The 19,815-nt window shown below is 39.3% G+C and overlaps 1 protein-coding gene across 4 annotated transcripts in view; it reads left to right on the top strand.

Annotated features, from left to right (window-relative positions):
• Positions 1-8,109: 8,109 nt before the first annotated feature.
• Gucy1a1 (guanylate cyclase 1 soluble subunit alpha 1) overlaps positions 8,110-19,815 on the top strand; it is a 67,721-nt gene continuing 56,015 nt past the window's right edge. For 2 of the 4 annotated variants that reach the window (XM_074041770.1, XM_074041767.1), the window contains exon 1: positions 8,110-8,249. The gene's annotated coding sequence lies outside the window, so the exon portion shown is untranslated. Of the gene's footprint in view, positions 8,250-8,636; positions 8,711-9,002; positions 9,141-19,815 lie in introns of those variants that run through there. The other 2 variants (XM_074041768.1, XM_074041769.1) reach the window with 2 other exon arrangements.

Raw genomic sequence — 19,815 nt, 5'->3', positions numbered from 1 at the left:
TGGAAATAATGCAATTCCTATAGAAGCTGTTTAGAAATTCTTTTGTTGAGGTTGTTTGGTTTTAAAATCTCTAAGATCAACTTCTCCCCACTCCTACTTCCTAGCATTTGAAAGTCAGCGCTGCTGAAGATAAAAATTCTAGATTGACAGTTATTTTTCTTTCAGCAACTTTACAATAGTAGACTGTTTTCTTCAACCTTTGTCTCTTTTAAGAAGTTAGCAAGGCTGACAATCATTCCACAATGCTGCTCCATTGTACATGATCTGAATTTTTCTGGTATATTTCTAGTATAGTCATTATTCCAAAGAATTAATGAGATGATTTTTAAAAATTTAGTTATTCTTGGAAATCACTGGGCTAATCAAAGAGAGGTGATGGAACTAAATTCTGGAAAAATCTTAGCCATTGTCACTTTAAATATTGCTTTTTTTCCTAAATCTGAATTCTTTCCTTTTCCTTGCTAAGCAAACACTCTAGCAATTGAGCTAAACCTCCATCTAGTCCTTTTCATCTTGCAGATGTGGTTTCACTTTTGTTGGTTGTCAGCCTCAGATTACATACAATCCTATTTATGCCTCTTGCGCAGTTGGGATTTCAGGCAGGTAGCACAATGAACTTTTTTCTTTGAGGTAAGTTCTCACAAAATTTTTTGGTCCAGTCTGGCCTTAAACTAAGGTCCTTCTATCTCTACCTGCTAAGAATGAATTATTTCTTTAGATCTATTTTTGAGTTCATTAATTTTCTCTTCGGCTTTGTTTGGTTTGTCATTTAACTCATTCATAAGATTTTATTTTCAATTATTATATTTTTATTTCTGGAAATTCTCTTTTATTCTAGTTTCAAACTGGTCAGGTTTTATATTCTGGTTCCTTTCTTATACTATGAATACACTTTATTTTTTTAAATGATTAAACATTCTAATTTTTTATTCTGCTTTTAATAAAGTTATGGCCCGTGTGTTAAAGGTTTTGTCACCAGCCTGTGGAGCTATTGGGTGGTGGTGAAACTTTAAGTGGGTGGAACCTAGTAGAAATAAGTTAGGTCACTGGGAGCATGCCCTTGAGGAGATACTGGAATTCTCTCCCCTTCCCATGTCTCTTTTTGCTTGTGAGCTGCAGTGAAGTGAGCAGTATTGCTCCATCATCTTCTCCCCACCACAGGGTCTGCCAATCACAGGTCCAAAAGCAACAGAGACAAGCAGCTCTGGACTGAAACTCTGAAACCATGGGCCAAAATTAATCTTTCTTCCTTTTAAATTGATTACGTCAGTGTGTTAGTAAGTTTTGCTTTGTTGAGACAAAGGAGAAAAAAAAGCAACTTAAGGAAGGAAAGAGTTATTTTAGCTGTTGGTTTCAGGGGCTTCAGACCAATGTTCCTCGCTCCATTACTTTGGGCCTGAGACAATGCCCAAAGACAGAGACAGAGAGCAAGAGTGAATAAGGGACTGAGGACAAGATGTACTCCACAAGGGCATACCCTACTTCCTTCGACTAGGCACCACCTCCTAATAGCCCTTTCAGCTATGAATTCATCAGTGGATTAACCAATTGATAAGGTTAGTGCACACCTTCAACACATGAGTCTTTTGAGGAAACACTTCAGATCCAATCATAACACTTAGGTATTTTGTCACAGAGATGGAAAGCTAACTGACACACAATTTCTATTTTGTAGTCCTTTTAAGTCTGGCTTTTAATTTCTTTAATTCTGCTTTCTGTCATTTATGGCACCTTTTTCCCTCAGGTATTTGGTGACGCTTCCTACAGGCTTATTTTCTAATGACTTTCACTGCAAACATTATTTGAAGCTTATCTTTGGAGCGAATTTCCTCAGTGAGGAGGTACATTTGCTTCTGCTGGGCTCTTGAGGCATTCTCAATACATGACCATGTTAAGAGTGAAGTTTCTGCCTGGAGATTTTCAAGATACAGAATTAGTATGAATTGCTAGTCCAGAACTATAGAAGTGGCTAGGCATTCTTAGGAGAGAATTTGTCTTTTCCCCTGCTCCATTCTGAGTCAATACTTAAAAAGACAAGATAGTTTGTGTGAAAATACTCTCCTCACATTGCCAGGTTTCTATTGATGTGTTGTCATTTATTATTTGCATGTATAGCTTTGTCTTCTATCTTCCTTGGCCAATAACCAAGGCCCACTAGGTATAGACAGTGACTTCAGGGAAATTGCAGTTACCATGCTTACTTATGTAACATCCTTGTTTCTCATAGTTTCTAGTCCCAGCCTTTTACTTTTTATAGCCATTCAGCCTAAAAACATGCTTCAACTTTCATCCAGCATTCTCATGTATTTGGTTTTGGGAAGAGTTTCTCTACTCATCTTCCAAAGTGTTGGAAAAGGAAGGAGACCCCTCACATTAATATCAGACCAAAATAGAATACTCTAAAAAACAATAAAAAAGAAATTTAGTAAGACACTATTGCCCTTAGGTAATACTGTCAACTATTTAAACAAAGTATTTCATAAATACGCGAGTAGCAGCCATAACTGTCATTTTAATAAAATGAGACTTCAACAAGTCTGCCTCTGCATATTTTGCCTTTTCTTTATGTTTAAATAAGGTTGTCTTTACTTAATAACTTGAATAGCTTTCTTTTTTAACCATGGTTCAGGATGTGCCTTTTGGCCCTGCCCTGGTAAGACCATCATTTAAGAATCTTTCCGTTTGTCCTGGCTGCCTTCTGCAGCTCTGGATCTGTGTGCTTCACTTTCCCAGAGGGAGAAGAATGCCTAAAACACACTATGAATGAGGCTCAAAGGAAGCATCTTGGTTTCTGAAAGGAAGTGAGAATCAAAAGCAAAATCAATATCCATTCACTAGATGGTTCTGAAATAGTCACATTATTTCTTTAATAACAAAACATCTCCAATTAGTGGGCATCCTGGGTAAAAATAGTGAAAATCACCATGCCTTACTCCTACCGGGGTGCTTAATTAGAGGTATGTTGTTTTCACTTAGTATATTTTAAACCTATAAGTATACCATAGGAGTCAGGAAAGGTTTTCTCTCTTAAAATGAAAGAGGATCCTTTACTCCCTAAAATGTACTTAAAATTTTTTATGTTATCATTCTTTCAAAAGTTGCAAACTAATCTTTTTTACAGAGATGATGCTCTTTTGCTACAGGTCAGTAGAAAAGGTCTCTTTGCACAGGTCCCGTTATGTTGGAATATTTCTTAAAATGTCAGGACTGAGGATATATCTTAGTTGTAGAGTATTTGCCTAAAATGCACAAGATTTTGGATTTCAATCCATAGCACCTAAAAAAACTTTAAAGTTAAAAAATTAAGGACCATGTTAAGAAGGTTTCTAATTTTTAGCAAGTGTGTTCTTTTAAAAGTAATGTTTTGTTAAGGCTATGATTTTTTGTTTTCACTTTTATTTTTTTCTTTCTGTGATGTTGGGGATGAACTCAGGACCTTGTGGGTACTGGACAAGTACTCTACAGTTGTAATACACCCCCAGTCCAGAATGTAATTTTTTAACTGTTTCAGTTCAGCTGTGCAGTAATTCCTTGTGACAGGTGTCACCTGTACTGCTGAGAAGATGCTTGGGGTCTCCAGTCTCAGTGGCTTTGGACATGATTATACATACAATGTCTAGAAACAGATGTTAAAGAATGCTCAAGTATTTATAGCAGGTATTCATTTAATCAATGTTTATATTTAAATCATTCTTCCAGGTAATGAAGAGGATAAGACAATCTTTATGACATTTGAAGCATTGGGAGAAATTTTCTTGAGTATATTTTCCTTAATATTTTCTTCTATAAATAGCTTTAATGGACATACTTACAATGCTTTGCTTCTCTGGTTCAACAATCTTCTGTCTTCCCTCCCTATTTATCTCCTTCTTTCCTTCTACTAAATGTGAAAACATACTATCTGCCTTAGTCAAACAAATATCTGAGATAATCAACTTATAAAGAGAAAAGGGTTATTTTGCCTCACAGATTTATACTGTTCAGACTATGAGTGATTGACCAGTTGCTTTGGGTGAGTGGTGGCACATTTTAGCAAGAGCATGCAGCAGACCAAAACTATTTACTTCATGGTCAGAAAGTGACAGGAAGAGGAGAGAGGAGAGAGGAGAAAAGTCAGAAGAGAAAATAGAGAGGAGACAGGAGAGGGAGAGGGGTAACTAGGTTCTGGGTTTTCCACCATCCCCTTTGAGGGCGCATCCCCTGAGGCCTGAAGACCTCTAACTAGGCCCCACCTCTTAAAGATTCTACCACCTCTGTAGTTCACAGAGGACCAAGATTTACACGTGGGCCTTTGAGAGGGTCCAAACTATAGCATTTCTTCATTTAGTTAACCATTCCATCAGGAAATCAAGTTAATGAAACTAACATTCCACCTATCACTTGGTAGCTTAAACTAATGTCAAGCAAAGAAAAAAAAGAATAAAAACAGTTTGATGTGCTGGTGTTGCGAATGTAGCTACTACATAATGGCATCTCCAGTGTGTTCTTGCCCGAGGACTTTTTCAATAACGTAGTGTTACTATTGTGAATCTTTTACTGTTTCTGAGGGTGATCGTCAGTCATCAGAATGATTGCAGATGCTGACTAAATTGTAGGTTCCTGGCTCCTACTGGCACCAAAAGAATAGATTATCTGCACTGGGGTCTTTATTTTCAAACATCATAAGCTCTTTTCAGCATGGCCAGAGTGATTAATACCCAGGGTTATGAGCCCAACTGTCTGAGGTTGAGTCCTGATTATCGTTCCCTTACACTTTGCAGTAAGTAGCAAGAATAATCCAGGATGCATCTTCAAATTTGCTTAGCATCTCCTCAGCTAAGTACCTAAGATCATTATTTCACATATCCATGGTACACAATTCAGCTAAGTTTTCTACCACTGTATACAAAGAATATCCTTTCCTCAAAATTTCAACAATCCTTCATTCATATCCTTTTTCATCCTCACTGGTAGCGTTTTCAATGTTCATTTTTCTATCAGCAGCCTATCTATGGTGATTTATGTGCTCTCTAAGATGACAGAAGTTTTCTCTACTATGAACCTTTTTTCTTGAGGCCTCAGTTGCTGGCAGAGTTTTCATCCATATTTCTACTACCAGTATGTTCAAGGAAATATATGCCTCTTAAAAGCTAGTTCTACAAAATTCTTCCAGCCTCTGCCATTGTCTGATTCCAAAAACACTTTCACATTCTTAGATATATATTAGAACAGCACCCACTTCCCAGTATCAAAATCTCTACTAGTTGTCCCTCACTGCTATAACAAATTACCCCCAAAGAGTGCTAAAAACAACCCAAATTCATCATCTTATATTTGTGGAAGTAAGAAGTCAGAAATGAGTTTCACTAGACTTAAACTAAGGTGATGGCAGGGCTGCTTTTCCTTCCGGAGACTCTGAGGGAGAATAATTTCCTAGCCATATCCAGCATCCAGAGGCTGGCTGCATTCTTCTGATAAGCCACATTCCATCCTCAAGTCTTTCTCCATGGCATCGCTCTGACTGATTTAACACTGACTCTATTCCTCCTTTCCTTTATATGGACCCATATGAATCCACTGGGTCCACCCAGAAAATCGGGGCTAATTTTAAGTCAAGGACGATTGATTAACAACTCTAATTCCATCTTCATCTTTAATTCTCCTTATAGCATGTAGCACAGTCACAGGTTTTGAGAATTATCATGTGAGCACCTACTTTATTTACCCCTAATAAATAGCATCTCTTTAGTAAGTAATACTGTACAACATGCCTGTCACCATCAGAATCTTTTCAAGCTCAAACTGCCTTGTGAATGTCTATATATGATTTGGTAAATGGTACAATCAGTGGTTTGTTTACTAAAAATAAAGTAATCACTGTCTCTTAATTCTCAGTTTATGAAGTTGTTAGGGTCCATGAGGTCAATAGAAATGAACCTATTAGTCCCATTAGATTTTTCAGACAGATATGGCAATAGCAACCCCAGAATTTGAAGATGGTAAATGAAATCCCAGGATTTAATATTTTAGCATGAGTTGATTTTATATTAGTGCTTCTCAAACTTAAATATTTGGAATCACTTAAGGATTTTGTTGAATGCTTATTTAGGTTCAGTTTGTTTGAGGAGGGGCCTCTAACAAGATCCCAAGCCATGCTAATGTCACTAAGGCACATACCACACCGTGAGTAACAAGGACTGAAATCACACCTTTGCTTGCCATTATCCCTTCATCTACAACTGTGAAAAGACTGTACATCTGTTCTACTGTCAGCTGTAGACACACAAAGAATAAAGCATTTGAAAAGAAACACAACCAGCAAAGCTATTGGAGAGTCACTTTACACAGAATAATTGTCCTTATTAATATTTGTGTTATCATGACAACTTTCCTATTTTTAATAAAGTGGAGATAAGCAGGCTTTAGCATATGATTCAATCATAAGACAGAAAAATGGGCCTGGAACAGGATAGAATATACAGGTATCATTTTCCACTCAACAGTCATTTTATGGAATCCCCATTATAAACCACATTCATTGCTAGGCACTTAGTTAGGTTGCAAAGATTTTGCTGTAATATCAAGGAGCTCTTAGTTCTTAGAGTACTTGGAACTTATGTTCAGTACTTACCAGAGAATTTAGTATAGTATAAAACTTAAGGATGATAAAGGCAAAAATGAATGAAATAAGCAAGTCCTATTCCAGAATGAATGGAATTTTGATGACAGTAAAGTTACTAGGGGAAATAACACCACCAAAGGTATTTGTACAACTCATGACAAATAGAGGACCTGCAAACAGCCTCAGCCAGTCTCCATGTCTTTCCTACACTTTCCTTTCTGTACCCTTCACTTCTGCTTGATGGTATTCACTTACTCATTCCTGAATGTTAGTGCTAAACCTTCCCCTATCATATCTTTGGCTCATGAGTTTCCTACTGCTTGGAAAAAAAAAAATCAACTTCCTCTAGCTCATCCTTTTCTAAATATGAACAAATCCCTCAAGATCTAACATTCCTTTAGGAACTATTTCCCCTGTAAGAAGATATCTCTTCCTCTGAACAATTCATATTTAATTTACTTTTAAGAATAACATAACTGCTGCCTTTTTGAGTCAATTTCTGTGTTTAAATTTGAGGTACTCTGAGTACAAATGTTCTAGTGTTCTGAGAAAGCAGGGTGGATTACAAGCAGATGAAGAGACTTTTCTGAGGTGGCAGAAAACAAATTAAAATGCAGCCTTACAGCTGTGAAGTTCTGCAGGGTACTAAGGTAAAAGTTTCTATAGCTACCTGCATTTGTACTGTGGAGTCTCCTAATTCTGTTCCTGACTTACTTACATCCTGTGTGTGTGTGTGTGTGTGTGTGTGTGTGTGTGTGTGTGTGTGTGTGTCTGATTCTCATTGATGTTTGCTCAGAGGTGAACATAGCAGGCAAGCAAAAATGTTTGCAAATGTGTTAAGCCTAAAATGGGACCAAAATGGATGGTGGTTTGGGAAGCAAGTATATATAAGGAAGGTACCATGAGCAATTTGTCTCAGATTTTCTGGATTTAAAGAAAGATCCCAAAGAGATCAGGATGCATTGTGACTTCACAATGAAAAGGCACAAATCGAATTATTTTATGTCAGAAAGGCAACTCAAAACAATACCAGAACACACTCTCACATATATGTTAAAAAACAGAATTAAACATACTGAGTCAAGCATAAGTGGTACCTTACTCAAAAGACAAAATTTCTGCAACCATAGAGTTCTATTTGGCAAGGAGTAGGTTCGCTTCAAACCTGAAATCGGGGACAAGAAACCCAGTCAAGGGGATATCAACTTCCCAGGAGACATGTTGCAGTTTTTCGTTATGGAAAACTACAGCTATTCCGGACTAGTGCATACTGGGGAAAATGTTTGTGTTTTGGTTTTTATGTGTGCCAAAATTTCCTCGAATCCCCTCCCTCTTTTCCCTTGCTCCTCCTTTGTCCCCTTCCCTTGGTGTCTGTCTCCCCGAAGTAATTTGTAGGATGGCGATTGGGCAGCTGCAGAGAGCGGAGACTCGGTTCCCCTGCCCTAGTCTGGGAGTAGTGGGTGGGACTCGGCGCAGCCAGTTTTCCACCAGCAGGCTGCCATGCAGCTTTCCCATACTTTCCCTGCGTTAGACCCCGAGACCGAAAGCAACCAGCATTGCTGGGGGGCGACTCTAGGCGAAGGGCACCTGCAAGGGAGCGCGTACTGTCTGCAGCGGAGTGACCAGGGCCTTGCGTGACCTCGCTATGGTAGGTTTTAGCAGCTACTTTCTTTTTCAGTCTTTCAGTACGAGAAGGGGGAAGTAGAGGAGAGATCTGAAAAATGCGTACGGAAAGGAACCGCAAGGGATTGTCTGGGGTCATCAAAGGGAGCGCTGCCGAGACACTCAAGGGAGAAACAAAGGCAAGCAGTGATCGAGCATCTCGGGGACCAAGGGCCATCAGCTTTCCGAGGCACGTCGCGTCCCGCCCAGCCTGTTGAGCAGGTTGACCGAGCGCTCTCAGTGTGAGCGCCGACACTGTGTGAGCCCCGGCGCACTCTTGCGGGGACAGACAGGTGCCACTGCAGGGTCCCCACTCCCGCCAACGCCTCGCGCCGCTGACGCCCCCAACCCGCTCTCTTCTCTGCGTTTGCAGTGCAGATTTGCGAGGCGTGCTTTGGAGCTGCTGGAGACCTGGAAACGCAGCCCTGAGGTCTGGGAAGCCACCCAGTAAGTGATCGCGGCGCACCCAAGCGGATGGGGCCCCACGAGGGTCGTCGCAGCCCTTTGGCGGGGGCTCGTCCTCTTCTTCTCTTGGGACGCTGTCCTGGCGCTTCCGGCTGGCCAGCTCAGGAGAGAGCCGGAGCTCGGTTCCCACGCTGCGGAGAAGGGAGGCAGCCGAGGCGGGGCAGGTTCGGGGCCCGAGGGCGGAGCACAGGGGCGCGCGGGGCCGCGCCGTGAGAACGTGCGGGACGCGCGGGGCCGCTGCGCTCCCACGCCAGGGCGCGGGGCAGGCGAGCCAGCCTGCTCCGCGCAGAGCCGCGGCCTCCAGCGCCTGGAGGGCCAGCGGAGCAATACAAGGACGCCTGCACCTCAGAGCCCGCGGGGCTGGTGGCAGTGCCATGCCCGGATTTGGCTTAGTCCCGCGGGCTGCGGCGTGGTAAGCGATTCGCCTTCCTCTTGCGCTGCGTCCCGCACGGTCGCGGTTCGCCTGGTCAGCAGCCTGCAAACTTGGAGCGGGCCGCCTGGGCTCCAGCAAAGCGCACGCGTGCGTGCTTCTGTCCCATTCAGAGTCCAGTGTCGACTGTGGCACAGGGGTCCCCACCATCAATGCGCGCGCCTCTGCCTGGGCAGCCTGCACCCTGTCCGCGGAGTGCCTCAGCGTGGCATTTGTGCGAGGGGCTGCTTGGCAGTGTGGTCACGTGATTCTAGGCTGTGGCTATTGTGAGCTTTTCTCTTGCTTACTGGGTTTCACATGCTTGTTCCTTTATTTTGCATTTGATAAACAGTTTACATCTTCTGAAGTAAGCCAGAACACTGTAGAGCTCACTTACGTGACTGGTTTGAGGCATCTTAGTTTCCAACATACTGAAAACCTGCTAGACTTTAAGGATAGCTTTTTTTTTTTTTCCAATTTGGGCTTCATTTATAACATATCATTAGTGATTTTTTTATGATGTGTACTAAAGTAGTGATTTCATTTAATGTGTAGACACATACTAGCACAGGTCTTGGTAAAAACACCGTTGACCTTCTTGTTACCTACACAAGCAGTGAGGCACTTAATCAGGAATATCAATTTTTATATCTTGCTTTTCTTGAAGTGGCTTTTTTTCTTCCTTCAGTAGTGCTCATTTTAAGTACTATCCAATGAAGAGTGGTGGAGATCGGTAATAGCAACAATATAACAATAAGAGTATCTAGAATTCTAGAGCAAGGCTTAATTTGTCAAAAAGTCATATATTTATTGTACTACTTCCTTGGTGGAGGGAGGCTGTGTATGTTTTGTTCATTATTAAAACGAATGGATCTGTGAATCTGTTTCAGGGATTTCAAAGTCCCAGAAGTTGTTCTCAAATATTTGAATTGCTGCATTTTTAAGGTGGTAGAAAGGACTTCCTAGACTACAAAGAGACCCATGACCCAATGCAAAAACAGGAACTGCAGAATTAAAACATGTAATCCACACTTTTTATTGTCAAAACAACAGACTTCATATGAAGTTTGCTGGCATGGAGTAATAACAAAACTTCCAGAATTGTGTTACAATAGTTAAACATTTCATAGAAGAAAACTCATTTGTTTTTAAATGTGTTAGTTAGCAAACTTGGTTCAGTGAGTTTATTTAGTAGAAATTTGTAATGGAAACATGGGTACCTCCTGCTTTGTAGGTCTTTCTAGTATATGACAAAATAAAAATAGGATCCAAGTGAAATATGAACTACTTGTACTTGATACAGTGTTTCATAGTGTGTGGAATATAAACAATTCCACAAAGGCTCTATTTCTAAATGTTCATGTACAAACCAACACATTTAAGGTAGACTTCTGTCATTTGAGGATGACAATATATTCATTCTCAAATGACAGAAAATGAAGTGTGGAAAACTTCACAGTGCTTAGACTTTGTATCTCATAAGTATGACTTATTAGATGACCTTGTTTTAAGACATTTTGAAAAGCTGTTTTAATAATTACATTTCACTATAAACTAAGTGAAAACATTCAAATTAAATTTTGGTGAATTCTATACCAATAAAATATTTTGGAAATTAAATTTTCCAGATATTTTAATTAGATATTTTTCAAACTTCACAAAAATTAAGTCGTTAGTTAACATTACTTTTCTTGAACCATTAAGATATGTGTAAGTTTGAATTTTGTAAGAAACCATATGAAAGTTTATTCCTCTATTTACATTTTCTAGCAATTAATGATTGTGGTGGGGTATACTACTGATTTTGTTTACAGGTCAGTTTAAGATAGCATGATCTGTGCCCCCAAATCCCTAATTAAACTTTTTTCAGAAGTAGATAAATATCAAATTAGTCTTACAAAGTGACAGGGAGTGGAAAGATAAATGCTGTTTGGATAAAACAAGTCAAAGGTAAGTTATGGTGGGAAAACATTTGGAGGAAAAGGGAATTCAGAAGGACTTTATGTCACATTCACTGGGAAGCTCCTTGGCTTTTCTTTTATTTGCTTTCATAGCACTGTTTTTATGTTACTCAATTAGAAATATTCATCCAAGCAACTTTTCTAGGCATTCCTGTTTATTATTTTCTGTGCATGTATAGACCAGAGATTTCTCTTTTTAAGGTATTACAGATTCCAACTAGATTCATTCTGCAATTGTTAAGTGTCTACAGTTGGTTTGAGTGTCTTCATCTTGACCTAATACAGGAAGAGCTTTTGGCAATGTTTAGTTCTTTTGTTGAACCAGTTTACTTGCCCATAAACTAGTTGATTTGTTGTGGTGGGGGCTATTTCTTTGCCTTCCTGAATCATATGTTGCTTTTTTTTTTTTTAATTTTCTTTTAGAGCAGTTTTGAAATACCTCACCTATTTCATTTTTTTTTTCCTCTCCCTTGAGTTCAGGTTAGCAGATTTTATGTTCCTACAGCCTGGGGGAGTTTAGAATACAAGTAGAATTATTTGGGAGGAGTGAAGGAATTTAGGGCCAGCTTCTCCTCAGCTCACAGAATACTACTTTTTAAAACCGAACAGCTCTGGGGCCTGGTTGGCCTTGCCACAGAAATGTGACTCTTGCCGCTTACAGTTATTGACTTCTCTTACCTGGCATGCTTTCTGGCCATTAATAAACTTTTACTAAAACAAACCTTCCTTTTTATAAAATTGAAGCCAACTCTAACTAATTCACATACCAACTCCCCAGGTCTTGCCATAGTAAGACTCAGCAGGAAGTCAACAAAAGACAATACCTTTAGGAGTGAAGACCTGGGAAAGAAAGTGAGGCCAACTCAATCATGATCCTGCATTTTCCCCCTGTAGTTAACCTACCTCCCTGTATCCTCTTCTGTTATGCCACATTACACAGACAATGCCTGCTAAAACATCTGCAACTCCTTCCAAACTCAGATCTTCCTCAGGTCCTCATCCTTAGATTAAGAGTGCTTGCCTACACAGTATGTGTCTAATGAGCTAATTAGTGCTGTCCTTATTATTGAATTAAGAATTTATGTCTCTTGATGCTATAGGTTATTTCATTCACAAATATGATGTAAAGCACAATGTATTGTCAGAAGCTTATGTGGAATGTCATGCTTTGAAGAGAAGTGACCCTTCTCTGTGCTCTTCTCTCACATTTACATTTTGTCAGATCTGTTTGGAAGCTGGTGTTTCTATCACTGAATATTTAAGTTTCTCTATGTTTACAACCTTCATTATTGCTATGCTGCTTCTTTACCAGTACCTATTGACACTGGTAATCTCCAATGTTTCTCTTTCCTTGAGAATTTAAAATAACAGGGGTTTTCTTTGTACATTTCAACCTGCCATGTTGTTCAGGACTTGCTTCAACATGCACATGTGTGGCTTTCACTATATAACTTTAACTCCCTTTGCTCAGGCACTCTTCTACCCTGGGTCTTCTCATCACTCAGAAAACCCAACTGAAAAATCCGATAGGGCTGTATTCCTTTTCTGACTACAACGTCTTTTCTTCCAGTGTTTTACTAACTTATTGCCACCTACCACCTTCCTCTCATTTTTGTTTCCTGGCTACCCCCATTTCTCTGATGTTTCCCTCTTTTTATGATACTCACCTTGGACAGCAATTTCAGGTCTGCTCCAATGTCTGTCTCTTCCTTGACCCAACAGACTCTTATCTTCCCAACTTCAGCTTTCTCTGACTGTCTGCTCTGCCTTCCTTGCTGGGATTTAGTGGACAAGAAGGTAACACAGCTGTGTCTAGTTGATCCACTTCATCTCTAGTGTAAGAGCTGATTGATAGAGCTACAAAGTCATTTGTTCTTGGTTCATTCTGAATCATATTCTCCACAGTACATGTTCTTGATATTTCTTGGTTTTCTAGTCTACCCAGATCTTCCTCATTCTTCATTAGTAGCAGATGACCATAATTTCTAATTCAAATTAGGATTGTTAAAGTCAATTTTGGATAATTATTTGTCAAGACTCATCTTGAATATAGTAGGTCTTTATTGACAAGTTCTGAGCATAATGACTCTTAAATTGAACTATGCTATTTGTTTCTATAATACTTTTAGCCTTATTTTTGCCTTATGCCTTATGCAAAATATTTTTGCCTTATTGCTTTATGCAAGATTATTTTACATGTAGCAACTCTTACAGTCTCTAGGATAATATGTAGTTATTTCAGTTAATCTGTATTGGTTGAGATTTTCAATACCATCAAATATTTTCTACTTTGGGTGAACTGCTGTTTTTCTTAAAGTGCAGTCCTTAGAGCTGGATGTAGAGCACTGTCTGAGAACTGAGGAGAAGGGAAACAATTCTAAATGATGGGTACACTGGATTATCTCCACTAGGTACTATGCAGTAAAATTTACCTCACAAAGGGAAAGATCTGCCTGATCCATCCCTCCTTTCCTCCCTCCCTTCCTTCCTTTTTTTGCATTCATACTATAGCATTTAATTATACATCTCTTTTGCATATTGTTCTGCAAATACATTACATTTCCCAATTTTATGTTTGGCTGTTTCTTGATTTGGAACTTTAAAAAGACAAAACAAAACAGTGTGTCACTATGTAGCCCAGTCTGAACTCACAATCCTCCTGCCTCAGTCTTCCAAGTGCTAGCATTGCAGGCATGCAGCACCATACCTGCCTTGATTTGGGACCTTAAAAAATACTTAACTGCAATTAAATTTAACCTTTCTCTTTAGCTTATTTATTGTTCCAGAAGGTTGAGGTCTTTGGGGATTCTGAATCCATAATACGGATTAGCCATTTCCCCCAATTTAGAGACATTAATAGATTTTGTTAAAAGGTAATTACAGTCTTCATCTAAATAACTGTAAGATGCTGAGTTGGAAGGACATTTGTCATGATCCTACACACCTTCCTCCTGCATTAGGCTAGTGTATGAGTTAGTCCTCTTTTTAATGTTCTTTCTAGTGTTCCATGGTTATAGTCAAATAACTCTTTTCTTGGAGTTTACATTCCTTTGTGTGACACAAGCTATACCGTGACATACAGATCTGGTCAGATTCCTTGTTGGAATATGCTTCCACTTTCTGTGAAGTAGATAAGTAACCTTATTAAAACCAAAAGGAAATAACACTAGGTTAGTTTATAATGACACGTTCTAGTGACCTCTTACTGGCTTGTAGGTAACATTACTTCCTATTTTGAATGCTCGCATGGTATGTTTTTAAGAATCTCTTTGGAGTAGTGCCTGGAATTAGTGTCAAGCTCCCTGGGCTAGCATTAATGGAATCCACATTCTCTGTTTTGAAAATCCAGGCACTGGCTGTGTTGTGTATCCTTTGTTAACCCTTCTCTTCATCATAATATTTAAAAAAATTATTTTGACAATCTCCTTATTTTATCCAAGAATGTTTTCAGTACTTTGTAGTATCATTTCCCCCATTAATATATTTAGACTCATTTAGAATATTTTTTATCACCCTGTATCCTGGGCATTGTATTTGTCATTTTAATTTTTGTCCATTTTTATCAATATGAACATTTCTTTCCTGAGGAACAAAGGTGAAACAATGAAAAGAGTTAGGTGGCCTGTCCGATCATGTGCTATACTTTTATTTTTTCACCCCCTCATATCTAATAAAAATGCCATGACTGCCACTTTATATGGCAATCATAGGGGAATTAAAAGGGCATTATTTCCTCTTTTATAGTTTACCACACTGTCAGCACATCAGCCACTCTTTTGTACCTCTCTCAGTACAGATTAGGTTTGTCACTGGGAGAGATATGAGCCAAATTTGTGACACAGTCCCTGATTTGAAGAAATTTAAAGTCCAAATGTGGAAGATAACAAAAGCAAGACATGATCTCCAAATTATAGGTGTCAGCACTTAAGGATGAACTTCCTCTCTTGGAAACTAAGGAGAAAGGACACGGTGTCTGCGTACCAAAGAAGATCTAGGACTTAGCTGAGATTTTAAAACAAGCCCAGGATGTTGAACTTGTAGTATTCAAGTATGGAGGGTAGTGGGGAGAGTAATCTGAGCACTGCAGGGAATAGGTGAGTGCCTGTGTGGCATGCCTCTGTGTGTGTGAGACCAAGGTGTGGAGGCAGGAAGCATGACAGTAAGCTTTTGCAAACCACAGCTGTGACCTACTTTTTTTCTTTGCTTTGCTTTTTTTTTTCTTTTCTTTTTCAAAGATACAGGGTCTTGCTATGTTGCCCAGGCTGGCCTGGCCTGGATTCAAGCCATCCTCCTGCCTCAGTGTCTGGAGTAGCTGGATGGCAGGTGTGTTCTATCTCCCTGGGCTTTGTTCTTCTGTGTGGAGAACATCCCTACTACTGCTCCTTTTCTAGCTTTCTTTCCTGTTGCTCAAACATTGGGTGGTCCATACCTACTCACTTTCAGATTGAAAACTCAGATCTACTTCTCAGAACTTGCTCTGAAATTCCAAGTCTGAATGCCTTGTTATATTTTTATGCAACACCCTCTACTTTCCCTGTAACATTATCATACTGTATCATGGTTGCATGCAGAATCATCTCTTTTCCCCATTAGATTGATACTTTATGGGAGGAGGAAGAATTTTGGTTAAATCCCCATTCTATGTATACTTGGTAGAAGTGCTTAATACCACGTAAGCATGCTGTAAAAATGTGTGCTGTGATAGGGGGTTGTTTGAAGTAATGAGGTTGTATTGTGGAGTATTTGTACAAAACATTTAAAATAAAAGGGGGATGGATTACAAAAAGACCAGGATGTCAAGCTGAGTCTTTGTTTTATTAGGTAATGTGGAACCATATTATGCTTTCTTGAGTTTTGGAGCAGAGATATATGACATATGTATCACTTTTAATTAGACCTCCACAAACCAATTCAAGTTCTTTAAAATCTGGTATGCATTTCTACAGTTACCTACAAAATAGTTAGGTATCCTTCCATGTGATGTAGTCTATTCAGTCTGCTATAACAAACTATCATAGGCTGTGTGGCTTATAAATAATACAGATTTATTTCTCATGATTCTGGATTCTGGGAATTCCAAGAGAAGGGAGTAGAAGATTCATGTCTAGTGAACTCCTCTTTCCTCATAGACCAACAGATGGCTGTGTTCTCACCATGTCCTCCTATGGTGGAAAGGGCAAGGATCTTTTGGGGTTCTTTTGTAAGGACATAAATTCCATTCATAAGGGCACTATACTCATGACCTTGTCACCTTCCAAAGACTAACAGTCAAATACCATCACATTAGGGATTAGGTTTCAGCATATGAGTTTGGGGAGACATAAATACTTATGCCATAACATGAGGTTGAGTGTCCTCATCAATGAGGTTGAGAAAATGTATGACTTTAATTCTGCAGGGTTTTACTAGAGAAGTTTATTTTACTACACACATACACACATACACACACCCACACACTGGAACTGTTAGGTGCTTATTCTCACTTGTCAATCACTTTGCAGCTTCAGGTCTGCCCTGTTACAGGTAATTGAATGAAATGGGCTGTATATTTCCATGTCTCCCTTACCCATGACTTTGCTTTCTGTGGTTTCAGTTACTTGCAGTTAACTGTGGTCTAAAAATGCTAAGTGTTAAATTCCAGAAATAAACAATTCTGAAGTTTTAAATAGATTCTCTGACAACATATTGCTCTTATTGCTAGATTTTATTGTTAAATGTTATCGTTAATCTCTTACTATGCTTGATTTATAGATTAAATTTTATCGTAGGTCTGTATACATAGGATAAGACATTATATATTTGACTTTATAGTATGTGTAGTTTCAAGGATCTGAGACATGCCTTGGAATGTGTTCCCATAAATAAGAGGACTAGTGTTAGGTTAATAAAACACAGGACCAAGAATTTCAATATTCCACTGTAAAACTTTTGAGTTGTGTATTTGTGAGCACCATGTTTAATTCAGATAACACTATGTGAATTATTTAGAAGATTACAAATGTAACAGATTTGGAAAGTCACAGTAAGATTGTCAACCATCTCTAGCAATAAAGGAAATGCAAATTAAAACCACGCTAAGATTCCACCTCACCCCTGTTAGAATAGCCATCATCAGCAACACCACCAACAACAGGTGTTGGCGAGGATGCGGGGAAAAAGGAGCCCTCTTACACTGTTGGTGGGAATGTAGACTAGTACATCCACTCTGGAAAAAAATTTGGAGGCTACTTAAAAAGCTAGACATCGATCTACCATTTGATCCAGCAATACCACTCTTGGGGATATACCCAAAAGACTGTTACTCCAGAGGCACCTGCACACCCATGTTTATTGCGGCACTATTCACAATAGCCAAGTTATGGAAACAGCCAAGATGCCCCACCACTGACGAATGGATTAAGAAAATGTGGTATCTATACACAGTGGAATTCTATGCAGCCATGAAGAAGAACGAAATGTTATCATTCACTGGTAAATGGATGGAATTGGAGAACATCATTCTGAGTGAGGTTAGCCTGGCTCAAAAGACCAAAAATCATATGTTCTTCCTCATATGTGGACATTAGATCAAGGGCAAACACAACAAGGGGATTGGACTATGAGCACATGATAAAAGCGAGAGCACACAAGGAAGGGGTGAGGATAGGTAAGACACCTAAAAAACTAGCTAGCATTTGTTGCCCTTAATGCAGAGAAACTAAAGCAGATACCTTAAAGCAACTGAGGCCAATAGGAAAAGGGGAACAGGTACTAGAGAAAAGGTTAGATCAAAAAGAATTAACCTAGAAGGTAACACCCACGCACAGGAAATCAATGTGAGTCAATGCCCTATATAGCTATCCTTATCTCAACCAGCAAAAACCCTTGTTCCTTCCTATTATTGCTTATACTCTCTCTACAACAAAATTAGAAATAAGGGCAAAATAGTTTCTGCTGGGTATTGAGGGGTGGGAGAGGGAGGGGGCGGAGTGGGTGGTAAGGGAGGGGGTGGGGGCAGGGGGGAGAAATGAACCAAGCCTTGTATGCACATATGAATAATAAAAGAAAAATGAAAAAAAAAGATTTAAAACAAGATATTCTCACATTGCAATGTCACTGTGCCTTTGTAAACGTGATTACCAAAAGGCAGTCTTCCTAGGGAAAACTCAGGGTAAAATTCCAATTTTTAAATGTTTAAAAATATTTTCAGGCACTAGTTATATGTAGCATTACCCTTCATCCACCTCTATCCCATGTAATAATTCAATATGCCACATCATCTATTTCTGGCTCTTTCCTGTGGTGGCTGGCTCAGGGTAGCTCAAGCTCTTGCCATTGAGTTATGATAAAAACACTCAGCTGTGATATATCTTGATAGAAGTTTGTGCTTTACTTGGAGAACAAATCACTGAAACTGAAGTTGCTGCCCTTCTCCTCTCCTCTTCTTCTTCCTCCCTTTGAATCTGTTAGTTCATCTTCACTTAAACTGGTTACCACCTTTGGCTCACTGGCTGGTTTGTCCAAGAGCAAGAAGGTTACATGTGAAGGTGCTACCAGCCTATGATCCACAAACGTCTCTGCCCCCTTGATCCTGCACTAGGACTTGAGCATCTTGGTTTGGTGTGGTCTTCTGGATTTTGTCTCTAGGATTCTATACAATGCTAGCTTTATCCAAAAGAACAGTACAATCTTGTTTGCCTAAGAGCAGAAGTTACTTTTGTTAAATTGCCCTTTTGCCTTCAGTAAAGAGCACAGCAAGAATGAATGTAGAATTTCTAAACCTTCTGAAATCACCATAAGAAGGAGACTAGGTTAAAAAGGAGAAAAATAGAAGAGATGAACCAATTCTGGTTATAATACATACATACATGGAAATGTCACAAGGAAACCAATGTATAGTAATCTTAAACAAAAATGTCTCTTTTTTGCCTTAAAAAAACAGAGAACAGGAGAGCAGAACAGGTCCTGTCCAGGGTGTTGGTACCAGTGGGAGGGAGAAGGATGTGGGGAGAGGGCTTAAGAGGGTGACTGTGGTACAAATATTGTGTACATTTGTGTGTAAATGGAAAAATGAGAACTGTTGAAACTATTCCAGGAATTGGGGGAAGGGAGAATAAAGGAAGATGATGAAGAGGTGAACTTAACTGTGATATATTATAAGAACTTTTGTAAATGTCACAATGTACAATAAAAAATGCACAAGTATAATTGAAAAAAACCATATATTTGGGGACTTTTGAAGTTGAGAGAAAAAGGAAAGTGCCTCAGCATGTGGGGCATTGATAAGGAAGGTTGCCACAAACAAGGTGTAGTGTACAGCAATGTCTTGCACAAAGAGGAAGAGAGCACAAAAAGAAAGCAGAGGGAGCCGGGAGTGATGGTGCATACCTGTAACCTCAATACGTGACAGGACAGGGCAGAAGGATGGAGAGGAGAGGCCAGCATGGACTACATAGTGACACCCTGTCTCACAAATAGAAACCAGTGGTAGAACATCTGCCTAGTGAGTTCAAACCCCATTATCACACACACACACACGAAAACCAACAAAATAAGCACTCCCTAAAAAAAGAAAGTCCCCCCGCCAAAAGATATTTCTTCACACTTTTTTTTCTGTTAGCTTTCTTCATTGCTGGGGCTGGTTTGGATATTTTCTTCTTCAGCATGTTGTGGACTTGATTACTGATCTAAATAAACAAGAGTAAAATCAGCTGAGCTCTTTTTATTGTAACATTGGA

The sequence above is a fragment of the Castor canadensis genome, chromosome 9 (assembly GCF_047511655.1).
Source record: "Castor canadensis chromosome 9, mCasCan1.hap1v2, whole genome shotgun sequence".
NCBI classification, from domain to species: Eukaryota; Metazoa; Chordata; class Mammalia; order Rodentia; family Castoridae; genus Castor; species Castor canadensis.
The sequence above is the reverse complement of the archived record's forward strand: the minus strand, read 5'-3'. Positions and strand labels throughout refer to the sequence as shown.